We start from the raw sequence: 13,190 nt of genomic DNA on the forward strand, positions 1-13,190 counted from the left end.
TTCTCCCAATAAACCGAAGTCGACCATTCGCCTGTTCTCGCACAATCCTCATATGCTCGTTCCATTTCATATCGCTTTGCGACGTCATGCCCAGATATTTAAAAGACATGACTGTGTTAAGCAGGGCACTAATGATGCTGTATCCGAACGTTATGGGTTTGTTTATCTTACTCACTTACATTTTCGTGCATTTAGACCTAGCTGCCATTCATCACAGCAATAGGAAATTTTATCTAAGTCAACTCGTACCCTCCTATAGTCACTCCACATCGATACCTTACCGTACACCACGAGATCATCAGCAAACAACCGCACACTACTGTCCATCCTGTCCGCCAAATCAATAATGTATACAGAGAATAATAGCGGCCCTATCACACTTCCCTGGGGCACCCTTGTCTCTGATGAACACTCGCCGTAGAGAACAACTTACTGGGTTCTGCAACTTAAGAAGTCTTCGAGCCACTCACGTATCTTTGAACCTATTCCAAATGCTAGTAACTTCAACAGCCTGCAACGGGGCACCGTGGCTACAGCTTTCCGGAAATCTAGAAATATGGAATCTGCCTGTTGGTCTTCACGCATAGTTAGCAGCATATAGTGTGAGAAAATGGCACGCTGAGTTTCGCATTAGCGATGCTTGCTAAAACCATGCTGGTTTATGGACATAAGCTGCTCTGCCTCAAGAAAATGTATTATATTCGAACTGAGAGTATGTTAAAGAGTTCTGCAGCAGATCGATGTTTAGGATATCGGTCTGTAGTTTTGCGAGTACGTTCTTTTGCCCTTTTTATACGCAGGAGTCACCTACGCTTTTTTCCAGTCACTTGGGACTTTGCTCTGGGCTACAGATTAATGATAAATGCAAGCTAAGTAATAGACCATTGCCGTAGAGTACTCTTTGAGAAACCAAATTAGGATTTCATCGGGACCCTGTGAATTATTTATTTTCAACTCCTTTAGTTGTTGCTCTATTACAGAGATGCTTATTACTATGTCGTCCAAACGGGAGGCATTTCGATGGTCAAAGGACGGCACGTTTGTACCATTCTCCTTGCGTGAACGATTTCGTGAACGTCACATTCAAAACTTCGGCTTTCGTTTTCAACCGCCACACCGGACTGACCAACAAGTGAATCGATGGAAGCCTTGGACTCACTCAGCGACTGTGCATAGCACCAGTATTTTCTCTGGTTCTCTATCAGATCTTTTGGTTCGCGAATAATTCTTTTCATAAACGCACGAATCTGAACTAACCTTTGCTAGTCGTCATTTCCGCGTTCTCTTTTGAACCGAGAGTGCAACAGCGTCTGCTTCCTTAGCATTTTCCGGATATCGTTACTAAACCATGCTGGGTCTTCTCCATCCTTGATCTACTTACTAGACACATAATTCTCCAGACCACGATTTACAGTCTGCTTAAACTTTGTCTATAGTTCCTCTACGCCCATGTTACTGGAAGTAAGTGATGTCAGTTCACTGTTTAAGTGAGATGCTAAGAATTGTTTGTCTGCTCTTTGTACCAAAAACACTCTCCTAGCCTTCTTCACTGATTTATTAACTTTCGTAACCGTAGTTGCTAAAGTGACATCATGATATCTAATCCCCGTTTTCCTACGACGTTATCCTAAACGTCCGGCCTATTTGTAGTTACAAGGTCTGAGATATTTCCATTGCGTTTGGGCTGTCGAACTTGCTGCTCAAGAAAGTTTTTGGAACACGTGTTCAGAAGTACTTCGTAAAGAATCCATAGACATTCCAGTCTACATACATCGTCCCTTGAAGCATGTGAACATGATTTTCTTCATGGGGTTTGTTGCAATACTGTTTGAATCATTGTCATTTTTGTCATGTCTACATTTGCAGCCTGTATAGCTAAACTCTTAAGTCCAGTTGTTTTGTGTTGTTGCGGTCTTCAGTCCGAAGACTGGCTTGATGCCGCTCTAGTGTATCCTTTTCATCTCTGCATGCCTACTGTAACCTTGAACTTGTTTCCTAATGTCAAACCTTTGTGCCCCTCTATAATGTTTACCTCCTACACTAACCTCTGTTACCAAATTAACAATCCCTTCATGTTTCAGAATGTAACTTATCAAAGAATCCCCTCGTTTAATCAATTCAAGTCATTATTTTCTTTCCCCTGCGACTGTGTTCAGTATCCCTTTTATTAATGATCTAATCTACCCATCTAACTTTCAGCATCCTTCTGTGGCACCAGATTTTTAAAAAATCTATTCTCTTCTTGTGTGAACCACGTTTCCCACGTGACCAACGTTTTACTTCCGCACCAGGCTACGCTCCTGACAAATACGTACAGAAAAAGACTTAATAATGCTTAAATTTATATCCTGTGTTTGATGTTGTGGTCTTCAGTCCGAAGACTGGTTTGACGCAGATCTCCATGCTACTCTACCCTGTGCGAGCCTCTTGATCTCCGAATAACTACTGCAACCTACATCCATCTGAATCTGCTTACTGTATTCATCTTTTGGTCTCCATTACCACCCCCCCCCCCCTCCCCTCACTTCCCACCAGTACTAGAGTGGTGATCCCTTGATGTTTCAGAATGTGACCCAGCAACCGATCACACCGAGCGAGGTGGCGCAGTGGTTAGCACACTAGACTCGCATTCGGGAGGACGACGGTTCAATCCCGTCTCCAGCGATCCTGATTTAGGTTTTCCATGAATTCCCTAAATCCTTTCAGGCAAATGCCGGGATAGTTCCTTTGAAAGGGCACGGTCGATTTCCTTCCCAATCCTTCCCTAACCCGAGCTTGCGCTCCGTCTCTAATGACCTCGTTGTCGACGGGACGTTAAACACTAACCACCACCACCAGCAACCGATCCCTTCTTCCCGTCAAGTTGCGCCACAAATTTGTCTCCTCATTTCCTACTCATTAGTTATTTGATCGACCCATCCAATCTTCAACATTCTTCTGTCGCACTACATTTCGAAAGGTTCTGTTCTCTTTTTATCTAAACCGTTTATCAGCCATGTTTCACTCCATACATTGTGACAGTCCATACAAATACCTCCAGAAAAGATTTCCTAACACTTGAATCTATACTGGAAGTTAATGTATTTCTCTTCTTCAGAAATTGTTTCCTTGAAATCGCCAGTCTGTATTTTATATCCTCTCTTCTTCGGCCATCATCAGTTATTTTGCTGCCCAAATAGCAAAAATCTACTACCACCTTAATTGTCTCGTTTCCTAATCTCATTTCGTTAGCTTCCCCTGAATTAATTAGACTACATTCCATTAAACTTGTTTTGCTTTTATTGACGTTCAGTTTATATTTTCCTTGCAAGACACTGTCCATTCCGTTCAACTATTCTTCCAAGTCCTTTGCTGTCTATAACAGAATTACAATGGCATCGGCAAACCTTGAAGTTTTTTTTTCTTCTCCGTGAACTCTAATTCATATTCCAAATTTTTCATTGACTTCTTTCACTGCTTGTTCAACGTACAGATTGAATATCAACCCTGTCTCACTATCCCCTTAACGATTGCTTGTGTTTCGTATCTCTCGACTCTTATAACTGCCATCTGTAAATAACCTTTCGTTCCATGTATTTCACTCCTGCTACCAATAGAGAGTTCCATTCAACATTGTCAACAGCTTTCTCTAAGTCTGCAAATGCTACAGAAGTATGTTCGTCTTTCCTTTCTAAGGTAGGTCATAGGGTCAGTACTGCCTCGCATATTCTTTCATTTCTCCAGAATCCAAACTGATCTACCGCGACGTCGGCTTCCACCACTTTTTTCCATTCTTCTGTAAGAATTCGTGTTAGTATTTGGCAACCATGACGTCTGTCAGCAACTGCGTTATTTGGAATTGGAATTACGACACTGTTCTTGAAGTCTCAGAGTATTTTGACTGCCTCATACATCTCACCCACCAGGTGGAAGAGTTTCGTCATGGCTGATTCTCTCAAGGTAATTCTGACAGAATATCGTCTATCCCCAGGGTATTGTTTCGATTTAGATCTTTCAGAGCTCTGTCAAATTCTTCTCACAATGTCGTATCTCCTATCTCATCTTCTTCTACTTCCACTTCTATAATATTGTGCTCAAGTACATCTCCCTTGTATAGACCATCTACACACTTCATTCACCTCTCTGCTTTCTCTCCTTTGCTTATGACTGGTTTTCCATCTGAGCTCTTGATATTTGTCCAGGTTGTTCTCTTCTCTCCCATGCTCTCTTTAATTTTCCTGTAGGCGGCGTCTGTCTTTTCACTAGTGATATATGCATCTAAATCCTTCCGTTTGTCCTCTAGCCATTCGTGCTTAGCTATTTTGCACTTTCTGTCAGTCTCATTTTTTAGAAGTTTGCATTCCCTTTCGCCTGCATCATTTGCTGCATCTTTAAATTTTCTCCTTTCATCATTTAAATTTAATATCTCTTGTGTTATCCAAGTATTTCTACTAGGCCTTGTCTTTTTACCTAATTGATCATCTGATGCCTTCACTATTTCATATCGTGAAGCCACCCATTCCTCTTCTATTGTATTCCACTCCCCTGTTCTTCTCAGGTGCTGGCTATTGCCCCTTCTGAAACTGTCAACAGCCTCTAGCTCTTGGATGTTATCCAGGTCCCATCTCCTTAATTTCCTACGTTTTTCCAATTTCTTCAGTTATAATTCACAACTCATAACCAATAACCAAAAAATTGTGGACAGTGTCCACATGTGCCTCTGGAAATGTCTTACAATTTAAAATCTGGTTACTAAATCTCTATCTAACCATTATATAATTCCCAAGCTCATATTCACCTACTATTCTTCCTTCTCTTCCTTTTCCCACTACCGAATTCCAGTCCCCGATCACAAATTTTCTTCTCCTTTAACTACATGAATAATTTCTTATATCTTATCATACATTTCTTCGATCTCTTCATTGTCTGCGGAGTTAGTTGGCATCTAAAATTGTACTACTGTGTAGGCGTGGGCTTCGCCTCTATCTTCACTACGATAAAGCGTTCACTATGCTGTTCATAGTAGTTTACCCGCATTCCTATTTTCTTATTCACTATTAAACCGATTCCTGCATGACTCCTATTTGACTTTGTATTTAGAACTCTGTATTCATCTGGCCAGAGGTCCTGTTCCTTCTGCCACTGAACTTCACTAATTCCCCCTATATCTACATTCAACCTATTTATTTCCCTTTTTAAAATATGTAACCTACATACCTGATTAAGGGTTCTAATATTCCACTATCTGATATGTAGAATTCCAGTTTTGTTTCTTCTGGTGGCGATATCCTCCCGAGCAGTCCTCACCAGAAGATTCGTATGGGGGAATATTTTACCTCCGGGATATTTTACCCCCATTCCCTCCCCCTATGAACCCTGGACCTTGTAGCTGGTGTGATGGCTTGCGTGCCTCAGCGATACAGGTAGCCGTACCGTAGGTGCAACCACAACAGAGTGGTATCTGCTGAGAAGCCAGACAAACATGTGCTTACTGAAGAGAGGTAGCAGCCTTTTCTGTAGTTGTAGGTGCAACAGTCTTGATGGTTAACTGATCTGGCATTCTAACATCAACCATACTGGCTGGTACTAATAACAGCTGAAAGCAAGGGGAAACTATAGTCATAATTTTTACGTATGGCATGGAGCTTTACTGCATGGCTTAATGATAATGGCGTACTCTACTGTATGGTTAAATTTATATTCTATGTTAACAAAATTTCACCTGTTCAGAAACAATTTTCTTAAAGTTGCCGGTCTGTATTTTACATGCACTTTACTTTGTTCATCGTCTGTTATTTGTTGGCCCAACAGCACAATTAATCTTTCACTTTTAGTGTCTCATTTAATAATCTAATTTCCGTGCCATTGCCTGATTTAATTTGAATACAGTCCGCTAGCAATCGTTTTTTATTTTCCTTGATATTCGTCTTATAACCTCTTTCCAAGATACAACACATTTAATTTCACGGAACTTCAACCAAATCCTTTGCTGTCCCTGCCAGAATTGCAATTTCATTAGCAAACCTCGAAGTTTTTATTTCTTCTCCAAGAAATGTAGTTCCCCTTATTAATTTTTCTTTGGTTTCCTTTAATGCTTGCTCATTGTACGACATCGGGGACAGGTTACAACTGTGTCTCACACCCTTCTCAACTACTGTTTCCCTTTCGCTCCCTTCGGCTCTCAGAATTGTAGTCCGGTTTCTGTACAAGTTGTTCAAAATGTTCAAATGTCTGGGAAATCTTATGGGACTTAACTACTAAGGTCATCAGTCCCTAAGCTTATCCTAAGGACAAACACACACACACCCATGCCCGGGGGAGGACTCGAACCTCCGCTGGGACCAGCCGTCTGTACAAGTTGTAGAGAACCTTTCGCTCCGTGTATTTTATCCGCGATACCTTCAGAATTTTGAAGAGTGTATTCCAGCAAACATTGTTACTAGCTTCATTTCTCGAAACCCAGCGACGTGATTGAGTGGTTAGAGCACACAACTCTCATTCGGGATAGGATTTAAGCTCCCTACAAGAGACGCAAATCTTGTGCCTACCATGATTGCCTAAGACCGGTTAGGCTGAATGCCACAATAATTCCTTTGGAAATGCCACAGTCGATTTCCTTCCCAACCCCTTTCCAATAGGAACTTGTGATATGTAATTCACGACGACTGGACGTAAAAGCCAAACCTGTGTCCCTTGACGCCTGGTCATAAGAACTGTTTCCACTTACCAAGTCAACAATCTGTCCGTTTACTGTCTCGTGTCCAGTCATGCAATGCAGTCTTTCACGACCTTATGTCGTAGTTGCTGATGAGCCTTCTGGGCTGTATGGCCGTGGTCGAAGAAACTCTTCGGTTGCTGAGGTTTCGTCCAGAGCTACACTCGACATCTTCGGAGATGTTCCAGCGACGCTGTATCTTGCCGATTAATGAGTCGGAAGTTGGGGAGCGATGTTAATAAAGTGGGCGCGGTCGAGTTTACACGTGATCAGCAGAGATAATCTTTTTCGGAGATAAAACTTAACCGTCGACTGTCGCCTGTAAAAGATAAAACTTTATCTATCGGTTCTGCAGAGCCACTGTCCATAATCATCGAGTTTCACGTCTTCTCCTTTTCGCTTAAAATTGTAGCTTTGTTCACATATTTCGGTGGCTCCTCTGTATAGCCGTGGATAATAGTTTGACATAGTAGTTAAAGTTTTGATTTGCTGACTGAAGAGCATGCTCTGGTACATCTGATTTCCCTGTTTTCCGTAGTCGACAAAGACTTCTACGTTCTTTCAGTCATAAAAGTCTCTGGCAACTAAGAAAAATAGAAATATCAACCACAGCAGTGCATGCTCTTCAGTCAGGAAATCAAAGTGTTTTTTTCCGAAACCAAACTTTTGTCTAGTGTGACGCGTTATTATCCACGACTACATAGAGAAGCAATCGAAATATAGAAGCATACTGACAGTTTTAACAGCAAAGACGAAGCCATGAAACTCCATTTGATTTGTACAGTGGCTCTACGGAACCGAAAGGTAAGTTTTTATCTTTGACGAGAGACAATCGATAGTCAAGTTTTATCTCTGACAAATATTAACTCTTCTGATCATGTGTAAACTGCACCACGCCCATTTTACGAGGTATTCATGCCGCTCACCGACGTTCGGCTCATCGGTCGACAGACTCAGCGTCCCCAGGAGCACCCCTGAAGATGTCTGGTGCAGCTCTGGACGATACATCAGGAACAGAAAAGTTTCTTCGACCATAGCCATATGACGCGGAATACTCATCAGCCACTTGTGTCCAAGGTCATGGGAATTCAAGTGCTCTTATCGTGAAAACAACTCTTGTTTCTAATACCCAAATATGTACGAGCACCTTTGTGGCATCATCAGTTATTTTTATTCAGTCCATATTTTCAACAGAGATAGGCTCCGAAGCTGCTTCTTTACATTATTGTGTAGGTTGTAGTAGTTAGTTTCGTGGTATGTATCCCCACCTGCACGTTCGTCTGCTGTAGAAAGATGAGCATATACTCTGTGCATGTTACTGATAAGCCACAGTGGAAAACCACCATTTAGAACAAATGTGGCAAGCCTGATAATACTGTAAAGAAGATTTTACAGAACCTAACATTCTAGAAAATAAGAACTCGACAGAAGTACCTTCTGATGATTGTAAGAAGATCCTGATACATGTTTGGACATTAAAAAACGGTTGTTTTGGTAAGAGACGGACCTATGTTTCCATTAATTTAGCCTGCAACCGCGGGCGGTGGTAAGAGCTTCAGAACAATATTACTGTTATTTGTGTCCAATAGTTTTAAGCTATCAAAATAATGTACTTGCAGCGCATTAGAAATTCTCACGGGAGCAATGGAGTAGGGGTGAAGCGGGGAGGCAAACGCGGTGCAGGGAGCGCGCAATATTTGTGTCGCGGCGGTGGCCTCGCGTAATGGTAATGAACTTGAATGTAAAAGGCGGGCGCAGGTAGCAGGTCAGGGACCGCGCCGCCCAGTCACGTGATCGCCGCCGCCTCGCGCCAATCGGAAGCGCTGCAACCATGCCTCCCGCACAAAGAAGGCTCTCGCCTGTTGGCGAGCCACGATACATATATATATAGGTGCAGCCGGAAAAAGTACGCCGCGGGATATAAATTATTTCCGGATATCCACGGGAAATAGTCGTCTATTTCTCAACACCGAAATATGGGAGTCGTGAAATATTGCACTGCGGTGGCAGCGCTTTTCATTCGAACAAAGTTCTCAAAAATAAATGGGGATATTACTGTGTCATTTGAGAGTAATTGTATGTTCAATAGATTTTACGGAGCGTACGCCATAATTCCTGACAGATGCCGTACGTTTTCCTCCGCAAAGGAGGGTAATAACGGAAGTTTCGACCGCGGCGTAAGCGTAACGGTTTTATGACACGATCGGAGGAGTGCGGTGATGACTGCCGAGAAATGCAGTATTTTATAACTTAGTCCGAGCCGTCTGTGGCAAATCATTTGTTAACACATCACGTACACACTATGATTCCAGAGGGTATTTTCACTCTCCAGTGAAGGCCTCAAAACAATGACTCCATGTCGATATGTCATGTCTGTGTGTCTAAGTGTCCTGTTACCGTTTTTGGACACTCATGTGTCACTATAGCCGCCAAATTGTGAAAACGGAATCAAGACCAAACCCATATCGTGGTGAAATTGCTATAATTAACAACAAAATTAGGTTGAGAATTTTCTGAAATGCAAGTACCCTAGATTTCTCGTACAGTGCCTGTCAACAGTAGAGTTTTGCTCAGTAAAGGAGTTAGTTTATTTGACAGCAATCAGGCTCAAACAGACTTTTCTGTTGCTGCATATTATTTCATTACTTATTTTCTCAGCTCTGTTGACAATGGTTACTGCACACGCTGGAAAGTATGAGCACGCTATTAATCGTTTGCTATGAATGTTTTTACGATTTCTGCGTGTTTTTAATTGTAATTATAAATCCTTTCCACATATGACAAATATTTATACTCACAACTTAAAGCTAAACACACGTTAAAATTGCATCATAACTGTATTTAGCTACTATCTTCTAAGACTAAGCAGGTTGCAAATGACATACATTTGGCCAGTAAAACTTAGTGGGTTTGTTAATAATAACAATAATAATAATACTTTGAATATTCATTATATTTACAGCCACTAGCGGAACTATTGCAATAGGAATCCAAATGGTCTATACTGAAAGCATTAGTACTACATTGGCACACAGTAGAATAGTTCTCGGAAAGGAAAAAAGGCAATATGCTATTCTTTAATGACAGGGAGCGATCCTTTCGTGTTATAACAACAAATTGGCTGATCTACAGGAGATTTTGCGTGTCGTCGTCAGTATTTAAAACAAAAACAGTTTTTTGCACTACTGTTCCTTAAATTCAGTGACACCAAATGATTTGAACTACAAGTATGTTGTATCTGAAACAGTCGTGCAGGATGCAGATTTTTGCGCCAGCGCGGTGGTAGGAATGTATCATTAGCGCGCCAAGCGGCGTGTTGACGCGCGCAGTTGGTACCACAAGCGCCTACACCTGTGTTTACTACGACCACGTGCTCCCGTTGCGCTCGATCGGATGTGGCGTCTGACGAATACATGGAATATTTTTTTAAATTCTACAACTATTTCCTAAAGCAAATGTGTTTCTTAAGCATTTATGGGTGACTGCCGAAAATAGCCGCAAGTATCGAGCCGTAATGTTTTAGCTACGCGATCACACACGTACCGCGAGAGGCTTTTACTCGAAGTGAAGCAGTAATTTTCTCGAAAACAAGTGAAATTCTTGCAGTACTCACCACTGCCAGTCGTGTTGCGTGTGTGTTCGAGGAAACACGCCTCGGTCAGGCACTGGAGCACGTGCTCCGTCCCTCGAAGATCAGAGAGCCTTCCCCGGGTATTTTTTTTATTTGCTTTGACTTACGTCGTTTGATTCTCAGTGGACGCTTTCGGGCAAAAACTTATTATCACCGGGAAAGTAAATAATAGGAATGTGGTGTCGGCACAGTGTGCAGGGAACGAGCCGGGAGGTTCAGAAGCGCGCGGGAAGCAGCATGGCTGCTGGGTCGCTTTGTGCTGCGAGGGCAGGACGCGGGACCGCGTGCGTGTGAGCCGGCGGCGCGCAACACACCACCTCGCTGGCGCACAGTTATAAACGCACTGATGGCACAGCCGGCCAGTCGCCTGCATAGTTGGAGGGACTGCCGCTGGGCGAGGGGAGGGGGCGCGTGGCGGGGTGGCGGCCGGTGGTGGGGGGGCCGCGGCCGAGGGTGGGGGCCGGCGGGCGGGTCGATTCGGCGCGCGCCGCAACCGGCACACGAGGAAAAACCTCACGCCGCCAAACATTTACAGCTGCCTATAAACGGAATTTTTAAGCTTTCGCATCATAAAGGAAACGGTCCCCTGGAGGGTGCACGGGAGCGATTACGTACAGAGCCTGCGCCGTCTCTTCGAGGCCAATAGCGACAGTCACCCTCGGACGGAAGAGTCTGGTCAGGGACACCTCTATTGAAAACAGCGCCTGTTGCAATCGTAAATTCTTTTGTTGTTTCCGCTTCTCTCAGTGGCTAAGAAAAATTATCGTTGACAAATATGCTTACTGTATCTAAGAAATGGGAATACAATAAACCAGTTCATAATCTTTTCATAGATTTTACAAAAGCATCTGATTCAATATTGCAGTCAAAATTGTACAGAATTCTTTTGGAACTTGGAATACCAAAGAAGTATGTTATAGTCTGTCTGTAAACTCAAGATCGAGCAGCGCTTTTGGTGGGGGAAGTGGCCTTTCCCGGAAGAACGCTGCCTCCGATCTACAGGGGCACCCAAAATCTGTTGCCCGTTACCTGTCTAGCGGTTTAGATCGGGGTGCAGTGAGATACGTCGTTTCTGTTCGTGGGATCTTAGTTGCCAGTGTATACTTACCGATGTACTTTGATATCTGGAAGTAATGGATAATCGTGTAGCATTGCAAGAAAATGTGCAGAATACGAAGAAGAGGAGGTATTTGGGAAGTAACGAGCGTTCGATCGTCTCTAATGTCGTAACATCGTATATTAAAGAGGCGACCCAAAAAGAACTGTTGACTAATATTACCAGTCCCAATCAAAGTGCTGCAGTGTATACAACCGTCAGCCACACCTAATAGGACGCGTAAGTAAGGAATGGAAAAATAAGCCACATGGTTTACTGGAATCGCCACGAAGGTAAACTAATAATTTTAGGAGGAAACCCATCGTTATAGACAGTTTCAAAGTAACGTACTACCTTTGATGCTTAAGGAACACTAAATCTCTATCTCGGTCACTATTCACCTTATTCTAAGACATATTGCTTAAAACATGTGCGCAATAGCTGTTCTAAATGCAGCTGAAATTTCCTTGGAAACATGTACACCGATTCTGGACTTCTAAGAAAAAAGCTTGACATACGAGGTCCGTTCACATATCAATTTTTATTTTTTGGTAAAAACTTTATTTGTTAATCTACAGCGACGTTATCCTTTTCAAAATATTCCCCATTACATACTGTACACTTATACCAGTGCTTTTTCTAATTCCCGAAACACTTTAGGAACTGTTTCTTCGAGATAATTTATAGGTCTCTTAACTGTGCATTTTTAATCTCATCCATGCTTGTAAAACCGCTGTCCTTTAAGTCCTGCTTTGAAATGTTTATATCACTTGTCTGCCTTTGGTTTACTCATAACAGGCTCACCAAAATCAATATTTACCATTTCCCAAAATTTCATACACTTTATTCTATTCTTATAACGAAATGTAATACAGATTCTCTAATTTATTTTTAAAGAAAACATATAGTCGTTGAAGCTACCAAAACACATATATCGTTTCTGACAGCTGACAACACAGTAAATACCCAATATGCATAACATTGAACACATACTTTTGAGGCATGTTTACGAAGACAGTGACAAAAAAGTAGTGCAGATCGGACTAGTACAACACACAAAATTATAAGTTTCTGCTTACTTTTTAAATACTCTTCGTGTTGCAAGAATTGTTAAGTTTCAATGCAGTCCTTCAAAGAAAACTTCCACCTTTTAGTAGAAACACGAAGTAAGAACAAGCCTTAAATTCTACAGACTGATTGCATTATATGGGGTTCGTTTTACGAATAGAAATAGAGGAGCATACATTCACATGAACAGGCATTTGATTCTATGTTTGTAGTAGAATCTTGACTTCCGTTCTTATGTTAATATTATTTACTCTATAATGTTGCGCTACGGAAGAAGCTAAGCTTTTTTTATTCCTTATGATCTTAAAGCATTTTTCTAAAAATAAACGCAGCCGAGATATATCTACACACGGCTTCGCCACAGATTTAAAACGCGCCGCGGCAGGTCCGGTACTACGTTGTGAAATAGCCTGTAGAAGCGCCTCGTGACGTAGCCGGGTTGGCAGAGTGGGGACTCGCTAGCTCGTTCTTCAGTTTACAGACAGACTATAGACTTATAGAAGCGAGATCCAAAAACGCAAAACGTAGATTACGCGTGGGGAAATTGGAGTGAGAAGAATTTGTAATAAAGAACGGACTTAAGCAGAGAGATGGCCTCCGCTACTTTTTAATTTAGTCCTAGAATATATTGTACGAATGGCAGCAGATAATTCATAGGGTGTGGAGTTAAATGGAAATATTAAGATATTAGGGTATGCAGA

General features: G+C 42.1%; 1 protein-coding gene across 4 annotated transcripts in view; it reads right to left on the reverse strand.

Annotated features, from left to right (window-relative positions):
• LOC126297807 (protein O-linked-mannose beta-1,2-N-acetylglucosaminyltransferase 1-like) overlaps window positions 1–10,681 on the reverse strand; it is a 1,990,313-nt gene extending 1,979,632 nt beyond the window's left edge. Inside the window, exon 1 of one of the 4 annotated variants that reach the window (XM_049989012.1) lies at window positions 10,308–10,681. The gene's annotated coding sequence lies outside the window, so the exon portion shown is untranslated. The remainder of the gene's footprint in view (window positions 1–10,307) is intronic. The other 3 variants (XM_049989016.1, XM_049989017.1, XM_049989013.1) reach the window with 3 other exon arrangements.
• Window positions 10,682–13,190: the final 2,509 nt, after the last annotated feature.

The sequence above is a fragment of the Schistocerca gregaria genome, chromosome X (assembly GCF_023897955.1).
Source record: "Schistocerca gregaria isolate iqSchGreg1 chromosome X, iqSchGreg1.2, whole genome shotgun sequence".
Classification (NCBI taxonomy): Eukaryota; Metazoa; Arthropoda; class Insecta; order Orthoptera; family Acrididae; genus Schistocerca; species Schistocerca gregaria.